The sequence below is a fragment of the Tamandua tetradactyla genome, chromosome X (genome assembly GCF_023851605.1).
Source record: "Tamandua tetradactyla isolate mTamTet1 chromosome X, mTamTet1.pri, whole genome shotgun sequence".
NCBI lineage: Eukaryota > Metazoa > Chordata > Mammalia > Pilosa > Myrmecophagidae > Tamandua > Tamandua tetradactyla.
The window spans coordinates 27,759,791-27,778,714 of NC_135353.1; the positions used below are offsets into that span (position 1 = coordinate 27,759,791).

General features: G+C 37.0%; 1 pseudogene; it reads right to left on the minus strand.

Moving 5' to 3' along the window:
* Window positions 1–17,318: 17,318 nt before the first annotated feature.
* Window positions 17,319–18,501, minus strand: LOC143671753 (la-related protein 1B pseudogene; annotated as a pseudogene).
* Between the last annotated feature and the right edge of the window lie 423 nt (window positions 18,502–18,924).

Here is an 18,924-nt window from a genome sequence, read left to right on the forward strand (position 1 = left end):
AACAAGGCTCTGGATAATAGTAGAATCAAATAGGCATACAATTGCCAAGATGGAAAGACTTGAAACATGGAGCCCAACCTTCTCATTTTACCCCCTAGAAGATCAAGACCCAGAGAAGTAATGTGATATATCCTTTGATCACACAGTAAAATAAGCTTCTCTTGATTGCCCTGGCAAATGATCCTTGCTTGAGTAGCCTCAAACCTGGGATATTTGGGGTGATGAAAAAACATACATTTATAGGCAGATATTTACATGTGGATAAATATTTAAATTATTCATTCAGATGATAATAGCTAACCTTTCTCACACGTTACATGCCATTTGTCAGCAAAGAATATATCCAGAATCTGGCAGCTTCTCACCATCTCCACTGTTAGCATCCTGATCCCAGCCCCCACTACAAAACCTCCTAACTGGTCTCTCGGTTTCTCCCCTTGCCCACCCACAGTTTATTCTCAGCACAGTCTCCTGTGAGGCCATTATAAAATATCAAGCCAGATCATGTTACTACTCAGCTCAAAAGCCTACAAGGTGGGGTGCACAGGTGGTTCAGTGGTAGAATGCGTGCCTCCCATGTGGGAGACCCAGGTTCGATTCCCAGGACCATGCACCACCAACCCCCCCCCCCCCACAAAAAAAAAAACACCTACAAGTGTTCAGAATTTGACTTACAGTAAAAGTCAAAATACAATAGCCTACAAGACCCTTCAGTATTTACATCGAGTACCCCACCCCAACCCACGATACTTCTGTGACCTCCTCTCTACCACAGGCCCTCTAGATGACTCCACTCCAATAGCACTGGCTTTTTTTGGTGTTTGGTGAACACCCTGGCATTCTCACACCATTAGGGACTTTGTTCTACCGGTTCCCTCTGGCAGGAATGCTCTTCCCCAAAATATCCATATATTTTCATCATCTCACTCAAGACTTTGTTTAAATCTAAGCTTCTCGGTGAGGCCTACCCTGATCATCCAACTTAATAATGACAGTTTTAGATCCTTCCAGCATTCCCACTACCACGTGCTCTGTTCTACTTTCTAAAAAATATTGGCATTTATCCTTTTTTAATATACTGTATTATCTTATTGTTTATCTTCTGCTGCCCCCTACCCCAAGCATTGTAAGCACCAAGAGAGCGGGGATCTTTGATTTACCTGGCACATAGTAGGTACTGAATAAATATTTGTTGAATGAATGAATTGACCACATACCATGTGCCAGGAGTGTTTCATATTTAACCCTCACAACAATAATCTAACGATGCAGGTACTATTATTCTACCCATTTTACAGATGAGAAAACTGAGCCACAGAGATGTTAAATAACTTGCCTAAGATCACACAATAAGTAAATTGTAGAGCTGGGGTTTGAACTCAGGCACATGTGGCTCTGGAGTCTCTAAACCACTATGTATCACTGACATATAAAGGGCATCTAACTATTACTGGTAGGGAGACCTGATAGCCAGTTCTTTTAGTTAGCTTGTGTGCTCAAGTAAATACCATGCAAAGGGTTGACTTAAAAATGGGAACTGATGCCAAACTAAGGCATCATCAGGGTGATGCTTTCTTCCCAAAGACCAGCATTCTGAGGCCGATTGTTGGTAATCCTTGCTCTTGGACTCTTCTGTTGCATGGCAGTGCACATGACACCCTCTCCTGACCTTGCCCTTCTCTTCCGGGTTCTGTTGATCTTCAGCTTGTTGCTTCCTGTAGCTTTCTTTCTGTCTGAATTTCATTCTGTTTATAAAGGACTCCAATATTAGGATTAAGACCCATCCTGATTGAGTTGGGTTATCCCTTAACTGAAACAACCTCATCAAAAGGTCCTACTTGGCGATGGGTTCACACCCACAAGAATGGATTAAGTTTAAGAACATGTTTTTTTCTGGGTTGCACATCCCCCAAACCACCATACTAGTTATCTCTTATTCTGACTTTCACTTTTTCCAATAGCAGGGATGAACAATAATAGTTTTTAAACTACTGATACATTATATTTTGCTAAAATATAGTTTGATAATGCTTGTTCAGACTCTGGAACCTATCTGTGTTCAAATATCAGGTCTACCACTTAGCAGCTATGTGGCCTTAAGGAAGTCACTTAACTTCTTTGTGTCCCATGCTCTTCATTGGAAAACTGAAAACAATTATATTATTCACTTCACAGTGTGGCTGCGAGGATAAATTAGTTAATATATATACAGCTATTAGAACAGTGATTGGTAAATACAACATGCTTAATAGATCTTAGACATTATTGGTAATAGTAGTGCTAGCAATAATAGTTCCAGATTTTGATCCAGACTTGTCTATAATATAGAATATAAAAATTCACATAGGGCCTGTGTGAATTTGAAGTTTAAAGTCTGGCCAATTGAAATCCTCCATGAAAGAGGATATCCGAGTGGTCAGTAAACATGTGGAAATGTGTTCAGCTGCAGCAGTCATCCGGAAATGGCAATTTAAAACTACAATGAAATATCATTAGACATCCACTAGAATGGCCAGATTTACAGACTGGCAATTCAAAGTGTTCACAAGGATATGGAGCCACTGGAGTTTCTAACATTTGCCTGGTAAGAGTATAAATGGGTGCAAACAATGGTTTGGAAAACTGAAGCTAAAGATACGAATATCCAATGACCCAGCAATTCCACTCTTAAACATACACCCAACAGAAATGACTGTGTATGTGCAGCAAAAGACATGTGCAGGAAGTTCAGAGAAGCATGATTTCCAATAACCCAAAACCAGACAGAGTGCAAATATTCATCATTGGTACAACGGATGTGTTGTGGTGTATTCACACAATGGGAAAATATACAGCTATGGTTCTCAATGTTTAACATGCATTCAAACCACCAAAAGTTCTTGTTAAAATAGATTTCTGAGTTGTACCCCGAGAGTTTCCACTTTAGCAGGTCCGGAGACCAGGGCCCCAAGAACAGAATTTCTAATCAGTTTCTTGATGATGCTAATGTTATTGGTCTGGGCACCACACTTTGAGCGCTACTGTTATACAGTAATGGATATGAACAATAGCAGGGATGAATCCCACTAAAATTATATTGAGGGGGTGCAATGGTAGTTCAGTGGTAGAATCCTTGCCTGCCATGCAGGAGACCTGGGTTTGATTCCCAGTCCATGCACTCCCCAAACAAACAAACAAAACCAAATTAGACAAAATGGTGGTGCAATAAGGGGATACTTACATGGAAAAAGGATGAAATGTGACCCCTGCCATACAGCATACAGAAAAAAAAAAACTTACCAATTACATTGAGAAAAATTATTCAGACAAAGAAAAGTTCATTCTGAATGAGTCCATTTATATGAAGTTGGAAGATAGGCAAAACTTATCCCTGGTGTTAGAACTCATGGTAGTGGTCACCTTAGGGGCATAGTAACTGGAAAAGTACATGAAGCAGACTTTTGGGGTCCTGGTGATGTTCTATTTCTTGTTCTGGTTTGGGGATGCATTGATACATATGCTTTGTAGAAAATTATGGAGGTGTGCACTTAAGATTTGTACTTTTTTCTGCATGTATACCTTGATACAAAATTTTTTTAAAAAAGCAACTGAGTTCACCCTTATAGCGCTTTCTCCTTATTTCTCTACTCTTTTTCTTAAACTTCCCCAAACTCATATTTATTCAACAAACATTTGCTGAGAACCTCAATGCACCTGGAATTATGCTAAGTGATAGAGATATGCAAATTGAAAAATATAATAATTGCAATGATAGAAATACCTAGAAATTAGGGAAGGGCTCAGATGAAAGAGTGGTCAGTCATATGGGAAGGGTGTTTAAATCAAGGAAGTCTTAAGGTCAGTAGAGGTCAAACCATCTGAACTGGATCTTGAAAGATGAGTAGCTTTTCTTCAGACAGGCACTGGAAGTAAAAGCAGAGGGGACAGCATGTGAAAAGGCACAGAAGCATGAAGCAGAATGGTGAGTTGGAAAACTTAAAACAGTTCAGATTTACTGGAGTTTAAAGTGCAAGGCAAGGAGTGGAAGGAACTGGAATGAGAGTAGGAGCCCACAGAAAAAGGTAATACATCTAAGTGCAAGTGATTTTGGTTTAAAAAATTAAAATATTTGAAGATACAGATATACATCCATTTAATTGATTTACTTTGCAAAGTCATTCAGTTTTATTCAGAAAATATTTTTTGATTTATCTACTACTTACCAGGGAGTGTGCTAAGTACTGAGCAGTCAAAGATTAGTGAGATAAACAACCCCCAATGTGCTGGTTTGAAAGTATTATATACCCCACAAAAGCCATGCTTTAATCCTAATTCAATTTTGTAGAGGCAGACGTTTCTTTTAATCCTAATTCAACACTGTAGGTTGGAAACTTTTGATTAGATTATTCCCATGAAGATGTGACACACCCAATTGTGGGTGTGACCTTTTGATTAAATGGAGATATGATTCCATCCATTCCAGGTGGGTCTTGATTAGTTTATTGGAATCTTCTAAAAGAGGAAACATTTTGGAGACAGTCAGAAATGACAGAATCGACAGAAAATTCAGAACAGAGCTGACAAGGATGCCCACACTTGGAGAACAGACACACTGATGTTTGGAGATGCTTGGAGCCCAGCAGATGTAGCTATGAGATGTTAAGAAGCCAAACCTGGAGAGAGCCCAGGGAAGCCAAGAGATGGAAGCCAGTCCTGGAAAAGCCAAGTGAGGAACACCCACTGGAACAGAGGCTGAAAGCAATGGAGCCCAAGAGGAAGGGACCAGCAGATGCCAGCCATGTGACCACCCAGCTGACAGAGGTGTTCCTGACCCGTTGACCTTTCTTGAGTGAAGGTAACCTCTTCATGTTGCCTTAATTTGGACACTTTCACTTTCTTAGAACTGTAAATTTGTAACTTATTAAATTCCTCTTATAAAGGCCATTCCAGTTCTGTTATATCGCATACCAGCAGCTTGCAAACTAACACATCCATGGACAAGAAACACGAAAAAAAAACACCACCAAGGTGTGTAATAATCAAATTTCTAAACTCCAGTGATAGAGAAAATCTTAAAAGCAGCCAGAGAAAAAATGGCACATTACATACAGAGGACAGCAGATTTCTCATCGGAAAGAAGACAAACCAAGAACAGTAAAGCAATGCCTTTAAAGATGTGAAAAACAGTCAACGTAGAATTCTTTACCCAGTAAAGACATCTTTCCAGAACAAAGGCAAAAATAAAGACCTTATCAGACATAAAAAGCTGAAATAATTCATCACCAGAAGACCATCATTACAAGAAATGTTAAAGGAAGCCTTTCAGGTTTAAGGAAAATGATACAAGATGAAAATCTGGATCTATGCAAAAGAATAAAGATCACTTGAAATGGTAAATATGTGGATAGGTATAAAAGGTTTTTCTTATTTAAATTTTTAAAAAATAGTTAACTGTCTAAAGCAAAGGTGATAACAATGTATTGTGGGATTGTAACATACGTAAAATTAAAGTGTGAAACAAAAGTAGCACAAATGCAGTTCAAATTTCAGTTAGCACAGTATATTAACTGCAAGTAATTACATACAATGTAGGCTTTGCTGCTAGCTCTTTACTTCATAAATAACTACATAAATAACAAATGTGCGTTATGACCAGCAACCAATCACATCACTACTTTCAGAGTCTGTCAGTGATTTGTCACTTCATTTGTCAGTTCATGCACAGACAACAAAATATGTTGCCTCCATGAATCCTAGTGATAAAACCAAGTGACGTTTTACAAAAATGGAAAGTAAAAAGAGGGAAATGTCCAACAAAGACAAGCATGCAGAAAAAATGGAAGGGATAAAACTGGAAGCAAAACTCAAATCTAATGTAAATGATGTCATAGAAGAGATAGCTGCTTGTGGGAATATTGACACTGCTATCACTCAAGAGACTCTAGATACACAACCTTAGGAAACTAGTAAAGGTAAACTTATCAGTATAAATGAGAAAAGTAATGTGATGAAAGGAAAAAAATTCACAGTAAAGGAACTCTCAAAAATATTTCACAACATTGACTGCACAAAGGAAAAATTGTTGGAAGCAGATTCAAACATAGAATGGAATATGACAACTCAGCAAGGCATAAAAAAGATACTCATTCCATATCATAAATTATACAATGAGAAAAAAGAAAGAATTGTTCAGACTACTCTTGATGAATTAAACTTTTTATTTGAGATAATTGTAAATTCACATGCAGATGTAAGAAATAACACAGAGAGATTTCATGCAACATTTATCCAGCTTCTCCCACTGTTAGTAACATCTTGTGAAACTATAGGATAGTATCACATTCAGGATATTAATGTTGCTATTATGAAGATACAGTGTATTTCCATCACTACAAGGATCCCACAAGTTGTCATGTTATTGTAGCACCCACTTTCTATTCATTCCTCCTAAAACCCAAACTAATTTGTTCTCCATGTCTGTAACTTTGTTATTTAAAGAATGCCGTACAAATGGAATCACATAGTTTGTAACCTTTTGGCACTGTTTTTTTTTCACTCAGCATAATTCTTCAGAGATTCGTTAAGATTGTTGTGAAGATAGACGTTAAAGATTGAGATGGTATAATCTAGGAACGCCTAGAGTGTATAATAATAGTGATTAAATGCACAAATTTTAAAAATGTTTTTGCATGAGGAAGAACAAAGGAATATCATTATTGCAGGGTGCTGAAAATAGATGGTAATAAATATTTTAAAATGTCACCTTATGTGTGAGACTAAAGCAAACAAAATGTTTATTTGTTACAAAATTAAAAAAAAAAGATTGTTGTGTGTTTCAGTAGTTCATTCCTTTTATCCCAAATAGTATTCCGTGGTATGAATATACTACAATTTGTTTACTCATCCATCCATTAAAGGACATCTAGGCTGTTTCATTTCTTAGCAATTACAAAGAAAGTTGCTATAAAAATTCATGTACATGCTTAAACCAAAGGCACCTAAACTACTAAGTTTACATCAAAGCTGAAAATTAAAAATAGCCTTTAACATTAGCAAATGTATAACTATTTTCTCTGTGATTTTTCAGATTTGCTACTATTTTCAATTAAATTTGTAAATTGTTTGAATAGTAAAAACAATTCATGTACAGTTTTTTTTGTGAAAACATATTTTCAGTTCTCTGGGATAAATGCTCAAGAGTGCAATTGCTGGATTGTATGGTAGTAGCATGTCTAGCGTTGTTGTTTTTTTAAGGTGGGCAGGCACTAGGAATCGAATCCGGGTCTCCAGTATGGCAGGCGAGAACTGCCTGCTGAGCCACTGTGGCCCGCCCTGCATGACTAGTTTTGTATGAGTTGGCCATACTGCTTTCCAGAGAGGCTGTGTCATTTTGCATTCCCAGCAGTAATGTATGAGTGTTCTAGTTTGCTAGCGGCTGGAATGCAATATACCAGAAATGGAATGACTTTTAAAAAGGGGAATTTAATAAGTTGCTAGTTAACAGTTCTAAGGCCGAGAAAATGCCCCAATTAAAACAAGTCTATAGAAATGTCCAGTCTAAGGCATCCAGAGAAAGATATCTTGGTTCAAGAAGGCTGATGAAACTCAGGGTTTCCCTCTCAAGTAGAAAGGCACGTGGTGAACATGGCATCATCTGCTAACTTTCTCTCCTTGCTTCCTGTTTCATGAAGTTCCTCAGGAGCCATTTTCCTTCTTCATTTCCAAAGATTGCTGGCTGGTGGACTCTCTACTTCTCTTGGCTATGTCATTCTTTGCTCTCTCAGAATCTCTCTCATTCTCTAAAATGTTTCCTCTTTTATAGGATTCCAGTAAACTAATCGAGACCGGCCCAAATGGGTGGAGACATGTCTCCACCTAATCCAGTTTAACAACTACTCTTGATTGAGTCACATCTCCAGGGAGATGATCTAATCACAGTTTCAACCATATAGTACTGAATAGGGATTCGCAGAAAAGGCTGCCTTTACAAAATGGGATTAGGTTTAAAACATTGTTTTTCTAGGGTACATACATCCTTTCAAACCAGCACTGAAGAAAAGGCTGCCTTTACAAAATGGGATTAGGTTTAAAACATGGTTTTTCTAGGGTACATACATCCTTTCAAACCAACACAATGAGTAACAAAGTTTATCTGCATCCTTGATAGCAATTGGTTTTGTCACTATTTTTAATATAATACATTCTGATAGCTATAGAGTGATATCGCCATTTTTTAATAATTGCATTTTTAACAGTAGTTACCTTTGTTACAATTGATGAAAGATTATTAAAATAGTTGTATGTGTCATCCACTATTTACATTAGGTGTATTTTTTCCACACATCCCTCTATTAGCACCTGTCATACATTTGCTATAAAGCATGAAATAACTTTCTTATAGTTGTACTATTAACTATAGTCCATCATTTACAATAGGGCTCACTGTACAGAACGGTCCTTTGTTTTTTCTTTTAATTTATATTCTAGTAATATATACATCCTAAAGTTTCCCTGTTTAATCACGTTCACTTATACTGTTCAGTGCTGTTGATTATACTCGCGATAATGTGCTACCATCACCCCCATCCATTCCCACATCTTTACCATCTGTCTAAATAGAAATTCTATACAACTCCCCATTCCATAACCCCAATCTTTTGTCTTGTGACCTATATTCTAGATTCTAACCCTATGAGCTTGCTTATTATTATTACTTTTTTTGCATGGGCAGGCTTCGGAAATCGATTCCGGGTCTCCGGCATGGCAGGCGAGAATTCTGCCACTGAGCCACGGTCACACCACCTGAGCTTGCTTATTTTAGTCAGTTCATAAGAGTGAGATCATACAACATTTGTCCTTTTGTGTCTGCTTTATTTCACAGCATAATGTCCTCCAAGGTTCATCATATTGTCACAGGCATCAGGACATCATTCCTTTCCACAGCCCAACAATATTCCATCACATATATACAACACATTCTGTCCATTCATCCATTCCATCTGCTAATGGAAACTGTGGCTGCCTCTATCTTTTCACAACTGTGAAAAATACCACCATGAACATAAGTTTGCAAATGTCTGTTCGCATCCGTGCTCCCAGTTCTTCTGGGTATATACCTGTAGTGGGATTGCCAGATCATATGGCAACTCTATACTTAGCTTCCTGAAGAATTGCCAAATCATCCTTCACAATGACTTCACCACTCCACATTTCCACCAGCAGTGAATGAGTTTTCTCCACATCCTCTCCTACACTAGTAGTTTTCTTATTTTTTTAATAGTAGCCATTCTAGTGGGTGTGAAATGATTTCTCATTGTGATTTTGATTTGCATTTCCCTAATAGCTAGTGATGTTAAGCATCTTTTTCAAGTGCTTTTTGGCCATTTGTTTTTCCTCTTTGGAGAAATATCTATTCAGGTCTTTTGCCCATTTGCTAATTGGGTTGTTTGTCTTTTCACTGTTAAGTTGAAGGATTTCTTCAGACATTCTGGACATTAAACCTTTATTGGATATGTGGTCTACAAACACTTTATCCCATTGAGTAGGTTGTCTCCCCACCTTTCTGACACAGTCCTTTGATGCACAAAAGCTTTTAATTTTAAGGATGTTCCATTTATCTATTATTCCTTTCATTACTTGTGCTTGGGTATAAAGTCTAAGAAAAATTTTCTCACCACAAGATTCTGAAGATGCTTCCCCACATCTTCCTCCAGGAGCACCATGGTCCCAGTTCCCATATTTAGGTCTCCCATCTACTCTCCTCATGGTGTGAGACACAGGTCCCCCCTCTTTCCTCCACCTATGAAAATCCAGTTCTCCCAGCACCATCCATTGAAGAGACCATATCTTCCCAGCAAAGAGGATTTGGTAGCCCCATCAAGCATCAACAGGCCATAGATGAGAGGGTCTCTCTCCAAACTCTCAACTTGACTCCGTTTGTCAATATTTCTATCTTTATTCCAGTACCATGCTGTTTTCACCACTGCAGCCCCCATAACATGCTCCAAAACCAGGAAGTGTGAGTCCTATAAACTCGACTTTCCCCTTCAAGACACTTTTTGGAAACTTTGGGTCCCTTACCCCTCCAAATAAGTTTGATAATTGGCTTTTCCTTTTCTAAAAGGAAGTTTTTGAAATTTTGACTGGGATTGCACTGAATCTGTAAATCAATCTGGGCAGAATTGACATCTTCATGATGCTTAGTCCTCCAATCCATGAGCACAGAATGTCCCTCCATTTATTTAGGTCCTTTGACTTTTAACAATGTCTTGCAGTTTTCTGTGTTTCAGTCCTTTACATCCTTGGTCAAATCTATTCCCATGCATTTGATTCTTTTACTTGCCATTGCAAACAGAATTCTCCTCCTGATTTTCTCCCTAGACTGCTATAGTCTTTCACCACTGAGTACAATGTTAAACATCTGTGAATGTTATACTTGGTGGATTGCCCCTTTTATTCACACATTGTTTCCTTCTTTGTCCCTTATAACAGTTTTGTATTTAAAATGTATTTTGTCCAGTATTGGTATAGCTACACAGTCTCTTTTTTTATTTACTGTTTGTGTGGAATGTCTTTTTCCAACATTTCACTTTCAACCTATTTGTGTCTTTGGGTCTATTGTGAGTCTCTTGTAGATAGCATATTGTGGAATCATACTTTTTATCCATTCTGCCAATGTGTCTTTTGATTGGAGAGTTTAATCATTAATATTCAATGTTATTAAAGGGAGTACTTCAACCATTTTATCCCTTATTTTTTATGTCGTATCATTTTTTCCCTTTCTTTTTTACTCTTTTAGTTAACCTTACTGATAATCTTCATTTATATATTTTACTCCAATCCTTTCTCTTGTCTTTTCCTTTGAGCTTGCAAAACTCCCTTTAGTGTTTCTTGGAGGGCAGGTTTCTTGTTTACAATATTTCTCAGTTTTTGTTTACCTGTGAATATTTTAAACAGTTCCTCATTTTTTGAAGGACAGTTTACCAGATAAAGAATTCTCGATTGGCAGTTTTTCTTTTTCAATACCTCAAATATATCACACCACTGCCTTCTTGACTCCATGGTTTCTCATGAGAAATCAGAAGATAAGCGATTTTATCTGATGAAATGATTTTCTCTTACTTATTTCAGGATTCTCTCTTAATTTTTGCCATTTGACATTGAGATTATTATGTGTCTTGGAGTAAGTCTATTATGGTTTATTCTGTTTGGAGTATGTAGTACTTCTTGGGCATGTATATTTATTTCTGTCATAAGAGTTGGGAAATTGTCGGCCATTATTCTCTTAAATATTCTTTCTGCTCCCTTTTCCTTTCTCTTCTCCTTCTAGGAAACACATGACATGTATGTTTATGTGTTTCATGCTGTCATTCAAATCCCTGAGACCCTGTTCAATTTTTTCCATTTATTGCTCTATCCATGTTTCTGTCTAAAATGTTTCCATTGCTTTGTCTTTTGGTTCACTGCTGTTGTATGCCTCTAGTGTATTTTTAATATTATTAATTATTCTTATCATTCCCAAAATTTCTGTTATGTTTCATCTTATATGTTCTATTTTTTTATTTTCACACCGTGTTTTTTAAAAAAGTCTTTTCATTGACAAATCTTCACACACATATGGTATATACATGGCGTACAATCAGTGGCTCACAATACCATCACTTAGTTGTGTATTCATCACCATCATCATTTTTTAGAACATTTGCGTCACTCCAGAAAAACAAATAAAAAGAAAAAAGAAAAAGCTCGTACATACCATACCCTTAATGCCGTCCTCTCACTGAGCATTAGTATTTCCATCTACCCAATTTATATTACACATTGTTGCCCCCATTATTTATTTATTTTTAACCATATTTTTTAATGCATCCATCCATACCATGGATAAAAGGAGCAATGGAAAAAAGGTTTTCACAATCCCACAGTCACATTGTAAAAGTTATATCTTTATACAATCATCTTCAAGAATCAAGGCTACTCAATCTTGGGGTTTGCTCATATAAAAGTTATCCCTGCAAAGGATAGGCGAAGCCTGAAAATTAGGGGTAAGAGTCACCCCCAGAGAACCTCTTTTGTTGTTCAGATGTGGCTTCTCTCTCAGCCAACACGACAAGCAAACTCACTGCCCTCCCCCTGTCTACGTGGGACATGACTCCCAGGGGTGTGGACCTTCCTGGCAACATAGGACAAAAATCCTAGAATGAGCTGGGACTCAGCACCAAGGGATTGAGAAAACCTTTTCAACCAAAAGCGAGAAGAGAGAAATGAGACAAAATAAAGTGTCAATGGCTGAGAGATTCCAAACAGAGTCGAGAGGTTATCCTGGAGGTTATTCTTATGCATTAGATATCACCTTTTCAGTCAAGGCATAACAGAGAGGCTGGAGGGAACAGCCTGAAAATGTAGAGCTGTGTTCCAGTAGCCATGTTTCTTGATGATGATTGAACAATGATACAGCTTTCACAGTGTGACTGTGTGATTGTGAAAACCTTGTGTCTGATGCTTCTTTTATCTGCCTTATCAACAGATGAGTAAAACATAAGGAATAAAAATAAATAATAGGGAGAATAAATGTTAAAATAAATTTAGATTGAAATGCTAGTGATCAATGAAAGGGAGGGGTAAGGGGTATGGTATGTATGAATTTTTTCTGTTGTCTTTTTATTTCTTTTTCTGAATTGATGCAAATGTTCTAAGAAATGATCATGATGGTGAATATACAACTATGTGATGAAAAGAAGGAATGTTCATATTGTATGTTAATTGGTTTTATTAATAAAAATTTAAAAAAATAAAATAAAAATAAAAAGCCTTTCCAGTTCTGGTGTGTTGCATTCCGGAAGCTTACAAACTAACATAAGATATAGTTCACACATCATAAAATTCACCCTTTTAAGGTGTACAATGCAGTGGCTTTTAGCATATTTGCAAGGTTGTGCAACCATCAAGACTACACAATTCCAGAACATTTTCATCACCTCCAAAAAAAACGTATACCCTGAGCGGGCCACAGTGGCTCATCAGGCAAGGACACTTGCCTGCCATGCCAGAGGACCCGGGTTCGATTCCCGGTGCCTGCCCATGTTAAAAAATAAATAAAATGTATACCCATTAGCAGTCACTTCCCATTTCCCCTACCTCAGCCTTGGCAACCACGAATTTAGTCTGTCTATGGATTTCCATATTTTGGATATTTCATAAAAATGAAATCATACAATATGTGACCTATTGTGACTGACTTCTTTCACCTGCTGAAAAAAAGTGCAAAATTTATACAGCACTTACATCCCCAGGTAGCATTATCATCTTATGGGAAGTATTTATATTTTGGTATTAATGTACAAAAAAATGTACATCAGTAGTATATTTAGTGTACATTTCTTAGGTCCCTAACTGTAGTTTTTAATAAACACGACATTATTTGAGTATATAACATTTGTGTCATTTCTAAAATACTGCCATTACAGTCTGTTAGGAGTATTTTAACTCACTAACTTCCCTTATAAAATAATTTAGGTAAATTCTTTGAGGTCTAGAATAAAGGTGAATTTCTTCACAAAGGAGGTATTTTTGCTTCTGCAAGGTGTCTAAGAATATTGACAGTCCAGGATCACTTTAAAGTTATGACTAGAAGTTTCTCGAGTCATCCTGAATGGTAAATTTGGGCTCTGTGATTATAACTGCTGGGCCATTTTCTTTTCTTCTGGTTCTCAGCACCACCAAGGAGAAGTTCTTTTTAGTCCCCTGGAGAAGTGGGTGGGAAAGCAAGTTAAATTTTCTTCCCCTGAAGGTATATCCCTGTTGGGTACCAATTTTATGGGAAAAGGACTTCATGTAGACTCCCCACTTTTGGTTTGTATCTGGGCTTAGGTCTTTTACCCTGTTTTGGTTGGTTTGGGTCATTCAAAATTTTCCTCAAATTCTGCAACTGTTTTCTGGACAAAACTGGTTTCAGCGCTCTCCTTTTCAATATTGTCCCCTTCTGTTAGGTTTTATACTCATAATTCCTTAACTTACAGATCTTCAAGGCTTTTAAGTGGATGTTTTCTCATCTATCGATCTGCAATTTTAGTCTTAAGCAGAGAAACAGAAAACTTTTATTCACTCTTTGGCCCACCTGAGCACGGCTTCTGAATCCACCAAAACTCCTTTTGCAGCAGTCAGAAAATATCACCAAACTGCCACATTGATTTGGCAGATTTTTCAGTTTTATCTTACTCAACCTCTCATTAGTTTCTGATACACCTGATTACTCCCTCCTTCTTGGCCAAAATTTTGGCTTCCACAATACCACATTAAAATTTTTTTTTTTTATTTATGAAACAACATACAAACACAAACGTTTTTAACATACAAACATTCCATACATGGTGTACAATTATTGGCTCACAATATCATCACATAGTTGTGTATTCATCACCATGATCATTTTTTAGAACATTTGCATCACTTCAGAAAAATTTTTTTAAAAATCATACACACCATACCTCTTACTCCTCCCTCCCACTGACCACTCGTAATTCCATCTACCCAATTTATTTTACCCTTTTACAACACTACATTTTCTTATAAACTTCAAAATGATCATTCTTCAGGGCTCAGATCTGGTTCTCCTCATTTTTAAATTTCTTCTGCCACCAGTTTACCTTAAGCTACCAACATCTTTCTCCTAGACTACTTCAATAGCCTCTGAACTGGAGCTCTTCCGCCTGCTCTTTCCCCATCCACTCCATTCTCCTCACAGCAGCCAGAGTGGTCTTTTAAAATGCAAATTATATCAAGTCATGTTGCATGTGTAAAACCATGCAGAGCATGCATTTTTACTTTGGATTAAATTCCAAACTATTTAACATGACCCACAAAACCTTGTACGATTGGAATCCTCTCTATGTATCTATAATTGTCCTCATATAATACTATAGACAAACTACCTCTTTTCTGTTCCTTAAACTTGCCAAATTCTCTTCCCACCTCCAACTCTTTTTTTGTTTTTCCACGTGGGCAGGCACCCGGAATCGAACCCGGGTCCTCTGGCATGGCAGGCAAACATTCTTGCCTGCTGAGCCACCGTGGCCTTCCCCCCACCTCCGACTCTTGACACTTGCTGTTCCCTCCTCCTGGAACATTGTTTTTCTGTTCTTTGTGTGAGTAACTCCCAATCATATTTCAGACCTCATCTTAATTGTCACTTTCTCAGAGGTCTTCTTTGACCACGGAATCCAATCCCTGTTCTTTTCCATTAGAAAATTTATAATAATTTATAATTAAATATTTATTGTGGATTTACTTAGTTAATGTTTCTTCAATTATCTGTAAATGCCAGGAATGTAGAGACCCTAATCGTGATCTTCCCATGCTATGCCCGGGACATAATAAAGTGTTTTGTACTTGGTAAGAGTTCAATAAAACATATGTTAAATCATCATTTTCTCTCCCTTTAAGTAAACTTACATTAAAAAGTACAATTCAAATGAGAAAGTACATATTGAGCACAGAATTAAAACCAAGGAGGATGAGTTAGATGATGAGAATATTCATAAGGATCAGGCTAAAATAAGACGTATCTGCAAATAGATCCATAATGCTTAAAGCCATATAACCAAGATTACTTTTCTCTGATTAATATTGAATGGATAAGGCCAACACTTGCTTCAGCAACTTAATATATGGCTTTTTAGTATTGTTGTCTACACTTTAGTTAAAGGAAATAAATAACCACCTACAAATAATAGATGCTTGTCAAATTGGTTTGGAAGTTCATTATTTAGAACTCTAAAAGTATTTTTCCACAGAATCAACATTATACAGAGTGGTTAAGTTTCTTTGATCAGCCCATCATGTTTAATGCATAATTCATTTATCAATTTAACAAATATGAATTGACACTATTTTGTGCCAGGAACTCTTCTAGCACTGGGGATATAATAGCAAATTAAATAGCCCAAAATTTCTATCCTCATGGATCTTACACCCATTGTGCTCTTAAGAAGAGAAAAAATAAGTAAAACATAATAAAAAATAAGTAAAATGGTAGATGGTGATATATGCTCTGGTGAAGAACACAGTTGGATAGAGAGATAGGGAATGGGGGAAGTACAATTTAGCCTATTATTTTTAGAAGTTAATTATGTCCCTTACTGTTCCAAAAAAGATTTCAGGTAGATATTACTTATAGAACCTAAGTATCATAAATAGACTAACAATCTTTATGAATGAAAAAAGTTTCAACTAAGAAACATCTTTTTTAGTTTTTTTAATTGTATAATATGACATATATACAAAGCAAAGAAAAAAGCAATAGTTTTCAAAGCACTCTTCAACAAGTAGTTACAGGACAGATCCCAGAGTTTGTCATGGGCTACCATACCTTCCTCTCATATTTTTCCTTCTAGCTGCTCCAGAACATTGGAAGCTAGAGGGAATATGTACTTTTTAAATCATCACTTTTTTTCTTTTTTGTGAAAAATAACTTATATACAAAAAAGAAATTAATTTCAAAGCACAACACAACAATTAGCTATAAAACAGGTTTCATAGTTTGGTATGGGTTACAATTCAACAATTTTAGGTTTTTACTCCTAGGTGTTCTAAGATACTGGAGACTAAAAGAATTATCAATATAATGATTCACCCTTCCAACTTGAAAAAGGTAGAATGGGTATAGCCAAAATTCCCCCGAAAGAGTGGGAGAAAGATCAAGTGTGATGGTGGAGTTATGCAGAGAAGGTAGGGTTTAGCAAATGAGTATGAGTGCAGAACCAACTAAGAAACTTTATAAAAACATATTTCTTCCCCACAGCAGTAAGACAGGTAGAGAACTGCCCAGGCTCTAAGTTACTGACAAATTAACACATCCTGGGGCAAGGTCTCCAAAAGGGCAGTAGCTAAAGAAGGTAACAGGCTGAAAACAGTGAAGGAAATTCCAAAAAGAAGGAAATTTGGAGGCAAGAAGGAAAGCAAACTTTTGTTGATGATATAGATTCCCATGGACAGGCAGCCCCTCCTATTTAACCATAGTTGGCCAGCTTTTGTTTCTACAACTGTATTTCTCACCAAGATCTCTTTCGTAGTTGGCATATTATAGTAGTATTGCTTTTCCCCAGTATTCTAACCCAAATGCAAACATTTATTTTCGGGGGCAGATAAAGATTCCTTCTTATTTCTACCACACCACTATAGTTTATACCAAAGGAATGCAGATAGCTAGTAAGGTGTAAGGTGGTGTCTGAATTGCAATCAAAATCTTGTTTAAATCCTGGCCATCAATTTCATAATCTGACCAATCAGTATTTTCCTCATCCTTCTATTTTTTCCATGTTTTCATCAAATGAAAAATAAAGTTATTTTTGCTCTTGTTCTTCTGGATGGTTTAGTTGACTTGCTGTCTCACCAAGTGCCGATGTCAATTCTTTAAATTTCACTAGAAATGGACAATACTTCTTTTTTACTTCTATTCTAAAGTTTGAGTTCAAGGTTGGCAAACCTAGAAGACAGACCTCTAGACATTGCTTGAAGGCGCTTGTTTCAGCATTTTTCTTTGGACTCAGTGGATCTCTGGTTTTGGAGAGTTTGGGGCAGACTTCATACGTGAGCCAAAGGTGTGGCCAGGTAGGAACTCTGGATAGAAACTCAGTTGAGTGTAGTCTGTGACACACTAGGTAGACAAGGGCCAGAAATTGGTCTTTTTTTCTCATCCACAATTTCCACTTCTGTGCTATTTTGCAGTTCCTTTAAAATGTAACTAAGGTTTATAGCGAGAGCCTGGATACAGTGAAAACCAGTGATCAGGGAAATTGGCAAGAATCCAAACTCATCCATCTTTCTCCTAAAAATGAAGATCCACTCTAAATTCTCTATACGGACGTAATAATCAATTTGGCACTTAATATACTCTTTAAGCAGTGCATTTTCCACAAGATACAGTTGTACACCTGTACCATCATCATAGCAATACATCATCGTGGGATTAAGTTCTGTTCTATTTAAAATGGTTGATAGGTCCTTTTGCCATGTCTTAATAATAATATGAATAATGAAAGCACATTTGAGGATTTCCTTTGCCTCTTCCTCTTCCTTGGCCTAGCCTCTACCTTGGCCTCTAAAGGAATATTGTATATTACTACCCTCACTTCTCACTCTGGAAGCTTCATCTTAATTATCTCTCTTTTCTTTATCTTGCGCCCAACTTCATGTATCATTTCACCTATTTCCTTGTGCTGATTTATTTGCTTCAGATGGACATCTTGAGATTTTCTGAGATACTGCTCTTTCAACACTATCTGGTCTGAAATCATCTGAGTGCTGCTTAACTCTTGTTGATTACTTCTCATAGCCTCATCTTCACTGACATTTTCAGGAAGACCATTTATTTTTGTTTCCCAGTTTTCTTTACTCTCACTCTAGTGCATCTTCTCAACCTTCTCTTCTTTTTCTTTTCCATTTTTTTGACTTCTTATTTCCTTTACTGATGATGTTCTGACATCCAGTGTTCACCAATTTTCTTGATGTTGGCCGGTTTGCCATATTTCTGAAATCACTAGCAATGTTGGATTGAGTTTTCTTGTTTTTATAATTTTATGGAAACTGAGCCGGTCTCCTTGCCATGTCACCACTTGCAGTGACTGAGTGGTAAGCCTACCAGGTCCCATCTGGCTTGTGGGCTGGCCTGCTCTCTAAGTTAATTTTTGTATATGGCATGATGTAGGGGTCCAAATTCATTATTTGGCATGTGGATATTCTGTTGTCCTAGCAGCATTTATTGAAAAGAATATTCTTTCCCCATTGAGTTGTCTTGACACCCTTCTCAAAAATCAATTGACCACAAATGTATGGGTTTACTTCTGGACTCTCAACGCTATTCTATTGATCTATATATCAATCCATATGCCAGTACCATGCTGTCTTTACTACTGTAAGTCTAGATTTTGAAATTGAGAAGTGTGAGTC